Source organism: Micropterus salmoides, unplaced genomic scaffold (genome assembly GCF_014851395.1).
Source record: "Micropterus salmoides isolate LMB-PRFRI ecotype aquatic unplaced genomic scaffold, ASM1485139v1 Ms_hic_scaffold_10, whole genome shotgun sequence".
Lineage (NCBI taxonomy): Eukaryota > Metazoa > Chordata > Actinopteri > Centrarchiformes > Centrarchidae > Micropterus > Micropterus salmoides.
The window spans coordinates 22,030,441-22,042,716 of record NW_024040041.1 but is presented as its reverse complement, the minus strand read 5'-3'; the positions used below and the strand labels follow the sequence as shown (position 1 = coordinate 22,042,716).

The window sequence follows — 12,276 nt, the reverse complement described above, 5'->3', positions numbered from 1 at the left end:
ATTCTCTTGGAATTACTTGGAACTTGTATCTTGTAACTAGCTGTATCAAACAGTTTTTTTTTGTTTGTTTTTTTTCTCGACTGATTAAACACATTTCTTGAAATTTAGCCTCAAACTCTAAAAAGAATCTGTAACTTCTCACCCAATACCCCAATCTAACTATTTTCGGTTCAAAGGCGAGCTCTCCACTCAAAACCATTCAATTTTTGCCCTCAGAAACAAAGACACACTCACTCACACTCACTCACACTCACTCACACTCACTCTCACTCACACTCACTCACACTCACTCACACTCACTCACACTCACTCACACTCACTCACACTCACTCACACTCACTCACACTCACTCACACTCACACTCACACTCACTCACACTCACACACACTCACACACACTCACACACACTCACACTCACACACTCTCTTACAGACTGGTGAGAGAAACTCAAAACAATACAACAAACGGTTTTGAGTAATGTTTCTTATGGTTCTTCCCCTGAAACCTTTTCACATGATAAACACAACAAAGAACAGAACATGTTATATTTTTCATTTACTTTTGTAACATTGAAAGTCTGCCTTCACCATTGGATGCACGCCCACTCCCGAGGCAGGGACAATTACCTTGGCACGACAGTCAGTAGCAGTGTAACGTCCTAAAGGATCGGACTAGTTGAGACACATTTGTTCCACCTTTTGCATCAGCACCATATTGTCGTTGCCATGATTATTGTAGACTTTTCGTTCATAGGGGGGTCAAGGTCTGTGTTAGAGTGGCACTGGCCCCTGTTGGCTCCTCCCCAAAACTGCCACAGTCCAAATGAGGGCATCTGGTTTATCGGGTAGAGGATCATTGGGAGGTTAATGTGATGCTTAATGATGTTTTCCAGGGGGTCATGTCTTATTGTTTTACAATATGTACCTTGCTGCACCAGGGTATGATTGTCCTTACGATAGATTTAGATTGAGGGTTCTCCAGAGACGGCATGAAAGACGTGTACCAATGGTGAGATAGTGCTGACCCTGAGATTAGGACAAAAGCCGCTTGTGCTGAAACACTGCAGCTCACTTGGATGATACTCTGATGCGTGTGTCCCAATGAGTTCCTTCTGCAGAAGACTTGAATAAAATTCACGCAATGACATGTTTGCTTAAGCTGTTTATTTGAAAATTCAAATTGCTATCTCATTTAACATTTTCTGTTCAGTTTTCTTGTTTTATTACTATTTTGACAGTTAACCTGTTGAAAACAGACTTCGCCAATACCAGGGTCAACTGTGCTGTGGGTGAAATTTCTGGTTGTATGGAGTGTTTTAGATATCTACCAATAAAACATTTTAACTGTAAATATTGCCAAAATATGGACATTAGCCTGGCGTATTTTGAAAATGCTGTATAACAGTTTCTGTTTATCATTCTAGGTGTATTAGAAGATATTCAGTTGCATTATAAGCTTCCTTACAATGGTTTTGATTCGTTATTGCATTAAAATATTGCTTTTTTTGTTACCAGGTATGGATGAAAATATCAGATTTTCTTTATTGCATCTCCATGTAGTCTATAATAGTTAAATAAATATTAATATATAGAATGGATTCTCCACGGCGTCTCCAGACTCTGTCACGTCTGTCACATGTGCTCAGTGTGAACCTGCTTTCATCTGTGAAGAACACAAGGCGCCAGTGGCGAATTTGCCAATCTTGGTGTTCTCTGGCAAATGCCAAATGTCCTGCACGGTGGACATTGTGTGCTGCATTGTTGTAGCATGTTAGGATTTGTCTTGTTCATGCCTTCGATGTCCCATTTCCTCTGCCAGTTGTGTGTTTAAACCCATCTCTGCCTGGATTGATATCTATTTCATATTTTGAACTTGGACTTTACTTTGCCTTTTGCATTTCCGCTTTCTTTTGAGGAACATTTCCACAGTGAGTTTGAACAGATTATGTTTAAAATAAACCTTTAAAACTTATCCTACCAGTTCGAGTGTCTGCTTCTGGGTCCAAAACCTGTTTGTTTTGCCAGAGTACATGGCACATCCTGACATCAAGATACTTTTGAATCACTGGAGCGGCTATGAAAATGATCTTCACAGTGGTGTAGATACTAATTACTGACTAATCGAAAAGCTTATGGAGCCGTGAAAGTAAAAAAAAAAAAGTTAAAATTCACATGGTCTGACTGTTAACTACTGTAAGCACTAGACAGTAGAAAAAATTTTGTGTTTTCTTCAATGATCATCTCAATCTTTGTTAAATAGCACGCTTAGAAAATAACAGATCTTTGCCACTTATTTGGGAAACTGCGGTACATGTTGCAACGCAACATCTATAATATTCAGATACAAACACTACCAAAATCATTATTTAATCTTTATCACAATTAAATATTCAAGTAGTTCAAACTCCTCATCTTTCCAATCCTGAATAAAGTTTACAGCCTTCTTTTCTAAAGCTGCTATTCTACATGAAGTTCAGATTTAAATTTTATATATCAGATATCAGTCAGCTTTATTTAAAGTGTAAAGTTGGATAAAAAAAGTTGAATATAAGAAACACATAAGATACACACACATCGACTGTATAAAAGAAGTGGACATGGTCATCGTGACATCACCCATTGGCTTTTGGACTGCCGTTTTAAAGACTGGCCGTTAGGCCGCCATGATGTTTTTTTAACAACCAGCGGCACAGGATGTGCCCATATTTGGATGAGACTGTGGAGCTAATGGCTGTGTGTGGAGCTAGTTAGCTAGGTGCATCTGTAATTCACGTTAACTGTCATTTTAAAGGTTCAATGTGTATTCAAAATTTAGTTGGAGGTCCCTCTGACTGTCGGGCAATGTCACTATATATGACAGAAACATCTCTTGTTTTAAAATAAGATCCAATGACTCTTTCCTATGTTTATAAATCTGCCATGTTTGTTTAGCACAAACACGCAAATTTCTTAAACCTACTTGGCAATAAAGCTGATTCTGATAAAACAATAACTATATATTATTATATCTACTATGTTTGAAGTCAGACAGGAAAAATATGATGTGGAGCTAATTAGCAGAGTTTCAGCAGCAGGACCACACATCAACCATGTCATCGCCAGCATTTCCATAAATACCCACACGTCCTGACTCCTCTTCTTCACTCTCACAGTCGTCTGAAGCTCACAGTCGCTCCAAGCTACGTTGTTTCAAACGAACTTTCGGCTCACAATCATTTCATGCCATCATCCGGCAAACAGTCGTTCGAGCTCACACTCGGCTCGAACATTCAGCTAACCGTCATCTAAAGCCAAAAGCATTTTCTAGCTAAGGCGTTCCGAGTCATCTTTACCTGAATCGGTATAATCATTTCAAGCAAACAGTAGTTTGTAGTTAAGTCATCTTCAAGGTAAGTCGTTTTCAAGGTAAGTCGTTCACACTAAAGTCGTTTTGAGGGAACAATTAGAAGGGGCTTCCGGCACCAGGATGCCAAAGCCTACCGCTGCTTGCTCCCAGTCCACGGTTTGGGGATTCTATAAGGACCGATGGTTCACAGCGGAATGGTTGCCAAAACCTTAACATTAACAGCACCGCGTTCTACTAAAGAAACCATATAATTAGGCCTGCTTACACCCGTCTTTTCCAGAGTCCAGTGACCCTGAACCCTTGCAAGTCCCTCAGGAACCATTGCAACTCTGGGATCCCAGAGTACAACACGCCAGATCGTCTCCGAGTCGGTTCCAGTGGCCTCTTGATTACCGGTGCCACCGCCACTCTCGCCAAGCACTCTCTCATCATGCTTTCTCCCATCCATTACCTCAATCACTCCTTCAGTATCAAAGCTACCCTTTCAGCCTCCGACGTCATTCCCGAGCACCCGATACATATCATGCGTCGCTGATCCTCCCAAACATACCATCAACACACATTCAGATCTCAAAGACCTCAGATCAGCCAATGCTCTCACATAACTAGAAGCTTTTGGGGGTCCGTCGTGCCCGGGTGGTACTGCGGATTTCCCTATCGTAGCTTCCCCACAACACCTCAAATGTCTTTTCAGCAACTGCAAGCCTCGTACATCTTTCTGTTTCGATCATCAATAAATCACTTAATCGTTCCTGTTTGTGTGGTGCTTGCTAGTGAAGTGGTGCTAATTAGCGGAGTTTCAGGAGCGGGACCACACATCAACAACATCATCGCCAGCATTTCCATATATACCCAAATGTCCTGACTCCTCTTCTTTGCTCTTGTATCCTGCATCCCTCCCCCCCACCCCTTTCTCTGTCCTGCCTCCTGATCTCCTCCTTCCTCTCCATAGGGTTATAAGGGGGCCCGTCGTGCCTGGGTGCTACGGCGGATTTCCCTATCGTAGCATCTCCACAACGCCTCGAATGTCTATTCAGTAACTGCAAGCCTCGTACATCTTTCTGTTTCGATCATCAAAAAATCACTTAATCGTACCTGTTGATTGTGTGGTCCTTGCTAGTGAAACCACCAGTGCTACTGAGCTTAATGGCAGTTCAAGAGCCAGTAGACACTGATGAACTTAGTGCTGAGTAAAAAGACTGATACATTGATTATGACTGACCAAAGCTTAAATCTTTAATAACGGCCAAACAAGAGTTTAAGAGACAAACACTACAAAACAGTTGATAGCATCATTTTCTCAACCCGCTTCCTTATGAGTGATCTAGACATGTAAAAATATAAAATACTTTTATTGTCTGAGTGTGTTTTTGGAAAAATCTAAATGTCAACCTGTGTTGGTTTTACTGGTCACCACATCAACATGTAACTGGTCATTAAGCCTGATTTTCAGTCCGCTGGATCCACAGGAGGAGTAGAAACAGGAGAGACAGGTGTGGTGGTGCCACGATGATACTGCTCTCCACTTCAACAGGCACAGGTAGACCTATGAGGAAGATTAACAAAGAAAATTAGTAATTTTTGTAAATTGACATGTTCATACACTGAGTGTTGCTAGAGGCAAATAATTGTTTAGTTATTGTTGATGTAGGCCTAAACTTACCAGCATTGTCAGCTTCTTAGATGATACCAATGATGGAGGTAGAGGTGGACTGATGGACCTAATAATAAAAATAAATATATAAATTGACTGAATTGAAATGACCTGTGCTCTTAGCTTAGATCTGGAGGATCTTATTATGCAAGACAATCTGCAACAGTTTGATGTCTCCTTTTAAAAAGTCACTTTAGATAAGATGTTTTTTCAACACTGCCAGTTTTGGAGGAGCTCCATGATGTTGCTCCAGAATCAGTTCTCAAAACAGCTACTACACACTCCCTACCTGACAGATTTCAAAGAACAGGGCATCTCTAAAGGTTTAACTCAAACGCATTACCTACCAGCAGTGTCAGTTTATAGGGTGATAGGACCGTGTTCAAACCTGGCCTATCTGGTTTTGTCCTGTTAAATACTTTATAACATCAGATGTGAACAGCTCAGCTCCAAAGACAAGGTTAGATAGATAAAACATAATGCTAATGGTTTAAATTGAAGACCGATGTTCTAATAACACTAACTTAATCAACTTACTAATAATACGATTTAATCCTATACTATGGTATAATACTAGTACTATACCAATTTTTTGCAGTTTGTAAAAGTTGTGAGGCTAATTGCGGTTAGCATGTTAGCAAGCTTTAGCATTAGCTACATATTTTTCCTACCAGCGCGGTAAAGGTTTAGCTTCAATTCTGGAAGCTGCCTATTGCCAATTAGTGATCAGCTGATTGTCTCAGGAAGGTAACAAAACCAAAACAATGCGCTAGAGAGAGTGATTAACTACATAAAACTAATCCAACAACATGTTTTTTATACCAGGTCAGTAAAGGTTTAGCTGTCTGATCTGATCATTTTATTGCCAATTAGTGATCAGCTAATTGTCTCACGAACTTAACAGACAAAGCCAAAACAGAGTGCAGAGAGTAAGTACATGAAATGAATCCAACTACATATTTTACATCACAAGCCAAAGCACAGTGCTGGAGAATAAACCAATGTAACTAACCGTACATGATTTTTCTACCTGGGCAGTTAAAGTTTAGCTGGCTGTTACTTCCGTGCTCTAAGCTAACATTATAGTTTTATTGCCAATTACTTATCAGCTGACTGCCTCGCTAACTTAACCAGCAAAGCCAACCCACAAGCTCTAGAATAACTAGGCAACATGAAATTAATGCAACTATATTTCACACCACTGACAGGGGAAACACACGTCTCTCACGTCTCTTGGTGATTATGGCCAGCTCCAAGCTAAAGCTATCAAACATCAGCTTTCATTTGCATCGCTAAAGTCTTACAAACTTACCTGTCCAGTAGAAAACAGATAACTTCAGCACCACTTTGAAAACATCTGTCCCACATTATAGCCTTCCATCTTGGAAAATCCACATCATCCGTTTTATTTCTGTCATCAGCTGTTTGTATCTGTCCCGGTCTGGCTTCATGGTATAAAGATCCACAGGCTGTTGGCTCTCGTGCTAAATAACATGTGCTCGTTCATTTGTCCAGATGTCACTTCTCTTCTTACTTCTAATAAACCAGAAGACTACCCAGAGACTGTACATTATTATTATTATTATTATTATTATTACCTCTTCTTCTTCTATGTATTCAATGTAGTGACGGGCGTCTACACTGCCGGAATTATAAAAGCAGAAAAAAAACGCCATGATGACGAAACGATGAAAATGTCTATTTTCCTCTAAATGGGACCACACTTTACTATCATGCTGTATTAAAGAAGACTTGAAACTATTGATTGAGACCATAAACTCATTAGAAAAGTGTTTACTGAGGAAATAAATCAGGTGAGAAATTAATTTTACCATTATTTCTAATGGAATCGGACTTTTTTTGCAACCAGAGGAGTTGACCCATGCTGGCCGTTTGCTAGAATGCAGGGTTAATGGACTTCCATGTTCGCCTCACTTCTCAGACCTGGAATTTCCCGCTTGGATACTCACAATAAAATACAATAGGATAATAAAATACATAATGATAGAACAACAAGAAATAAATAATTATAAAATTTATAAGAAATTATAAAATACCCTAGCCCAAACTATGAGCCTCATCACAGAGTAAACAAAGACTCCCTAACTAAAAGTTTTACTAAAGGGAAAGGTTTTAAGCCTACTTTTGAATATGGAGAAGTTGGTTGCTTCCCGAACCCAAACAGGTCTAATTCCACAGCCAAGGTGCCTGATTGCTAAAGGATTTGGCCCCCATTCTACTTGTAGAGTCCCTATAGCACTACAAGTAACCCTGCATTTTGGGAGTGCAGTGCTTTATTGCAATTCAATTCAATCAACTTTATTAATCCCACTTGGGGCAATTAGTTAAGAGCAGCATGTTTGCAACAGTACAGTCTAACGGGGTAATATGGGAGTTCTTTTTTGGGTTTAGTGATGGCCAACTCAGCATCTACTATAGCCTCAGTGAGTAGGTCTATCAGTTCTGTGTGGACCTTGGTCCTGAGGGAGATGCAATGCAATTATAGAAGCAATGAAGTGAGTGGCCTATTCTGTGTCATCATGAACTACAAGTGGCTTCCTGTGTATGATGCTCAGGTTGTTGGGGCATACAGAGGCAAAAAGAGAGTTGAGGCTCCACCCACATCTTCTCCATCTCTGATAATGCTTATTAGTTCATGCACACTGGTATAGATATGTTGGTTCTCATGTTTAAATTTGTAGCCCCACCTGTCTGCCAGTTAAATTGCCTTTCAGCTGTCTTTGTTTTCAACTGTGCTCAAGGCTGAAAACATTCATTAGAAATTTAGAAAAGTAATAAAAAAGTAACTAAATGTAATTTATATGCCCTGGTATACAGGTGTCATCTCTCCAGTCTTCCATTTATGTGTGACAGTCTCCCTCTCTCTCTCTGTCTACACACTATATCAAATATAATACATTTTATCAGCAGCAAATGAGCTATAAAGAGGGATTGAAAATACTTGTGTTGGTCACTTGGACACTAAGTCCTCACACCATCTGCTTAAATCAGTACGTGTCCTAGAGCCAGCTCAAAAGAGGTCAACGTCAGTTAAGAAATGGACTCAAAAATGCCATAATGGACATAAGACCTCTGCCAGGATACATATCATGCTTCTTCAACAGATGTCACCTCCTTAGTATCAAATGTAGCAACTGAGGGAAGTTATTTTGTTTTGTGTGGAACTTATTTTGGGCATGATCTCAAAGGAGTTGCCAACTGTTTTCATATCCATTAAAGGAGTTATACAAGAGGCGATTGAACTTAAATGGATAATACCTCATTTTATTACAGAAATATGAGATGTTCCAGAGTCCTGTAACTCTAGACCACAAACATTGGGTGATTTCCAAAAAACAAACACTATGTATATATCTGACATGGCATTAAAACATAATTAATAAAGTGATTTGAGTTTGATTTATAAGATTAAATAGTGCAAAAAAACTAAACACTTCATGATATAGATTCTGATGTGTTCGGCATAAATGACACATAAAATTCATGAAGTGAGCACAATGAAAGTTTTCTTAAATTATTATTACAAAATATTATTAAGCATTATGAATGATTCTTACCCAGACTGAGTTTAACCTCTAAATGTATATTAAAGATAAATATTATTATTTAATTAACATGTGTCTTTTATTGTGTGTTATGTAGGTTGAACTTTCTTTCATGTCAGTGATCTCAAATGTGAAAGTGCCCTGCAATTGAATACCAATGGACTTTGGAAGACTTTCCAGAACAACCCCCAGACCTGCCAATGAATTTTTTTTTTTTTAAAGATGGTCAATGTTCACAACATGTTTTAACTTTAATGTCCTTTAAATGAAGAACTATAATTATGGGAATCATACACAAACCATATTCTGCACTATTAAATGAATGATACAATTTGGCCATCACTTTCATTCCTGCATTTGGAGGCAGTAGTGGAGCAACATTTAGAGCAGCAAGCTTGTAACTAACTAAGATAATCTAGGGCAGAAATGCATAAACACCTCCTTTCTCTTCAAATAATTTCACATGTGAAGGTTCCTACTTGTGTGTCTTAAGCACCCCCTAAAGCCATATTTGGCTTACTGGAATGTCTTTATGATTGAACAAAACCACTCTTTATGTTCTACTGTACTGTTATATTGGTCATAGCTGAAGTTACAATCAAATTAAATAAAATCACTGGTATAACATAATTATATGTGCTGTATTTTTAAATTATAGTTGCAATTAAGAGATGTGAATTATGCATACCACCTGCTTAAACACCACTGACACAAAATAAACAACAGAATGAAAAGAGGCCATGACCATACTGAGTGAGAAACATGACATGGTTCTGACCAGTCACTCCCACCCTCTATAAAAGAGGCAGCTCTGAACGTCAGCATGAACTGAAATGCTCCCAGTACAGGTGAATGTATTCACTCAGACATCAGTTTGTGCTCTTATTAGTTAGTTAGTCAAGTTAACGTGTTGCTAATTACATTTTATATATAAAAAGTCTTGAGTGGAAAATTATTTCAAAACAAACTTTCTCAAAATACTCCTGACATATTGAAGACGTAGCTTCTACCAAGAAACACACAATTAATTACACACCCTTTCTTATCATGGGAATCTATTGAACTTTAATGATTCAACTGAATACAGTAAGTATGCAGTATATTATTAAGCCTAAATACATGTTTCTGCCTTTACCCTCTACTGTTTTCTAATTGACAAATTTGAAATTAGAAAAACAAACATACAAGTTATTGTACTCATGTTTCATCATCTTTTTATAGCATCTTGGGACTCCACCAGAGACTGCCCCAATCATTCTTTTTTCGATCAAACTGAGGTAAAAGATGTCATCTTAAAAAGCATGAAATCATCACCACCTGGATACAAGACCATATCTATATCATGTGTATATGTTAAATATGTTATATGTTTCAGGGTCCACTGAACTGCCACCATGAGCACAGATGCAGAGATGGAGCAGTATGGCCCAGCAGCCATATACCTCCGAAAACCAGAGAGGGAGAGGATTGAGGCACCAAAACTGCTGTCTTTGTGGCTGATGCAGACGAGATGTACCTCAAGGGTAAATTTATGAAGAAAGAAGGTAGCAAAAGTTGAGAAAGACAATGGAAAGTTGGGTGATTCATTCTTTCTTCCCTCTTTCTGTAGGAGGATGCCATTCTATCCATGAGTGTGTATTTAAAATGACATTTTAAAACATTTGGGAACTATACATGTATCATTGTATTTTAAATTCAGTGACACTGTGAACAACAATGGCATCCATCTGATGAATGTTTTTACTTGAAATGATTTGCAGCAATTAACATCTTGTGCTTCACTGCTGAGGAGAAATTGAGCATCTTTAAGCTGACTGGAGCTGTGATGCATCATGGCAACATAAATTCAAGCAGAAGCAGCATGAGGAGCAGGCTGAACCTGATGTCACTGAGGGTAATTGTTAAACTTATTACCTATTTATTTGGTGTGTAAAATACTACCCAAGTCCATATGTACTTATTGCTCATTGTCTTTCAGTGGCTGATAAAATCGCTTACCTCCTGGGCCTGAACTCTGCTGACATGCTGAAAGCTCTGTGCTACCCTAGAGTCAAGGTCGGAAATGAGATGGTGACCAAAGTTCAGACCGTGCTAGGCGGTTAAAAGAAAATTTAATATTTAAAAAATTAGGGAAATACTTGCATTTTGATATGAAAAAGTTATTCAGAGAAATTACCATAATAATAACATTATTTCTAGGTCAACAATTCTGCTGGTGATCTGTGTAAGTCTGTCTATGAGAAAATGTTCTTGTGGATGGTCATACGTCATGGAGTGTTGGATAGATTCGAGCTCTTTGATGTGAGTAGCTGAAAAATATGGTTCAGCCACTGGGGTATGCATAATCATTGTACTTCCATCATCTCTGACTTTATTAGAACTACACTTACATTAACAACCAGTAAAGAAGCCAAGATATCACCATGTAAAAGCAAAATACTTATTCTCTTCTTCCATTTCTCCTCTGTTGAACAAAAGTTACTGTACTGTTAAGGCACATCAAAGCTGCATGGGGGTAATTCACTTAGGCCACAATTTGTTCCGGCTGAGTTCCTCTGTAGGCTGTGACTTAAATGCTATCTGTCTGCTAATGTAAATGTGTTATAAAGTAATACCATATCTAATTCATTATATATGTTGCAGGTCCAAAGAATGCTATTTAATTACACTAATTGCTGTTACTGCGCTGTAGATTGGTTCAATCACAGTGTGATTTTTGCTTTGAAGTTTGACTTGCATACACAAATACAATAAATACTTCATGATGTAAGCTGTTGATAAGGATCCTTAAGGATTTAAAGTGGCTACTGTCTAAATTTAACAACCTGATGGGGAAAGGAATAAGAGATTTGGACTAACCGTTACTACATGTATGGATGCATGTATGTATGTTTGCTTTCAAATTAATATGTTTTCATCTGTGTATATCTGTGGGCGTATGCTCATGTATAGCTTTGTCTACATTTAGGCAACATCTGCTTATTTAAATATTTAATTACAGCCAATAAATGCAGAAAATAAAGTTGGTCAGAATAAAGCAAATATAATAAACATGAAATAATTTAGTTTAGGCTTTGCCTTGGTGCTTAGACCTGCCAACAAATGACTGTTAGAAGAAAACAAAACACCCCACATTTCCTTAGATCTGTAGACCACTACTAACCTCAATCACTCCAGCCTCCTTAGAGTCAGCTGCCCTGCCAATCTCCTGCTTTTCTCTCTCTCTCTCTCTCTCTCTCTCTCTCTCTCTCTCTCTCTCTCTCTCTCTCTCTCTCTCTCTCTAAAATATCTTTGAATATACATCTGGTTATTGAATTAAGGATACAATAGCATTAAAAGGGACACTATGATATGTAGTTTTCACTGACAACACCATTCTATGGGGACTGATATTGTTTTGAAATACTATAGAGATAGACTATATTGATATTGTTCACACTAGCTAGTCTAGTGTTTTCCATAGCCAACTAAAATATCCCCTTTCTTTTGCCTCAAGTAAACAGAGCTAAAGTCAAGCAAGTGACATTAACAACAACTTACAGTTTCACTCTACATCAACAATCTCCTCTCAACACACACCTCTTAAAACGTCTTTCTATCACTACCAGAATGTTTAAGCCAATAAATATAAATCATACTTGTGTTATTCTATTGTATTTCTCAATATTTTTGCTTCTCTTTGTTGAGTATATGTCTGCACTGTAAAAAAAA

The 12,276-nt window shown here is 38.3% G+C and overlaps 1 protein-coding gene across 1 annotated transcript in view; it reads left to right on the top strand.

The window, feature by feature from the left end:
* LOC119896476 (myosin heavy chain, fast skeletal muscle-like) overlaps nt 1–12,276 on the top strand; it is an 83,135-nt gene that overhangs the window by 30,118 nt on the left and 40,741 nt on the right. The gene's annotated exons all lie outside the window — the stretch shown is intronic.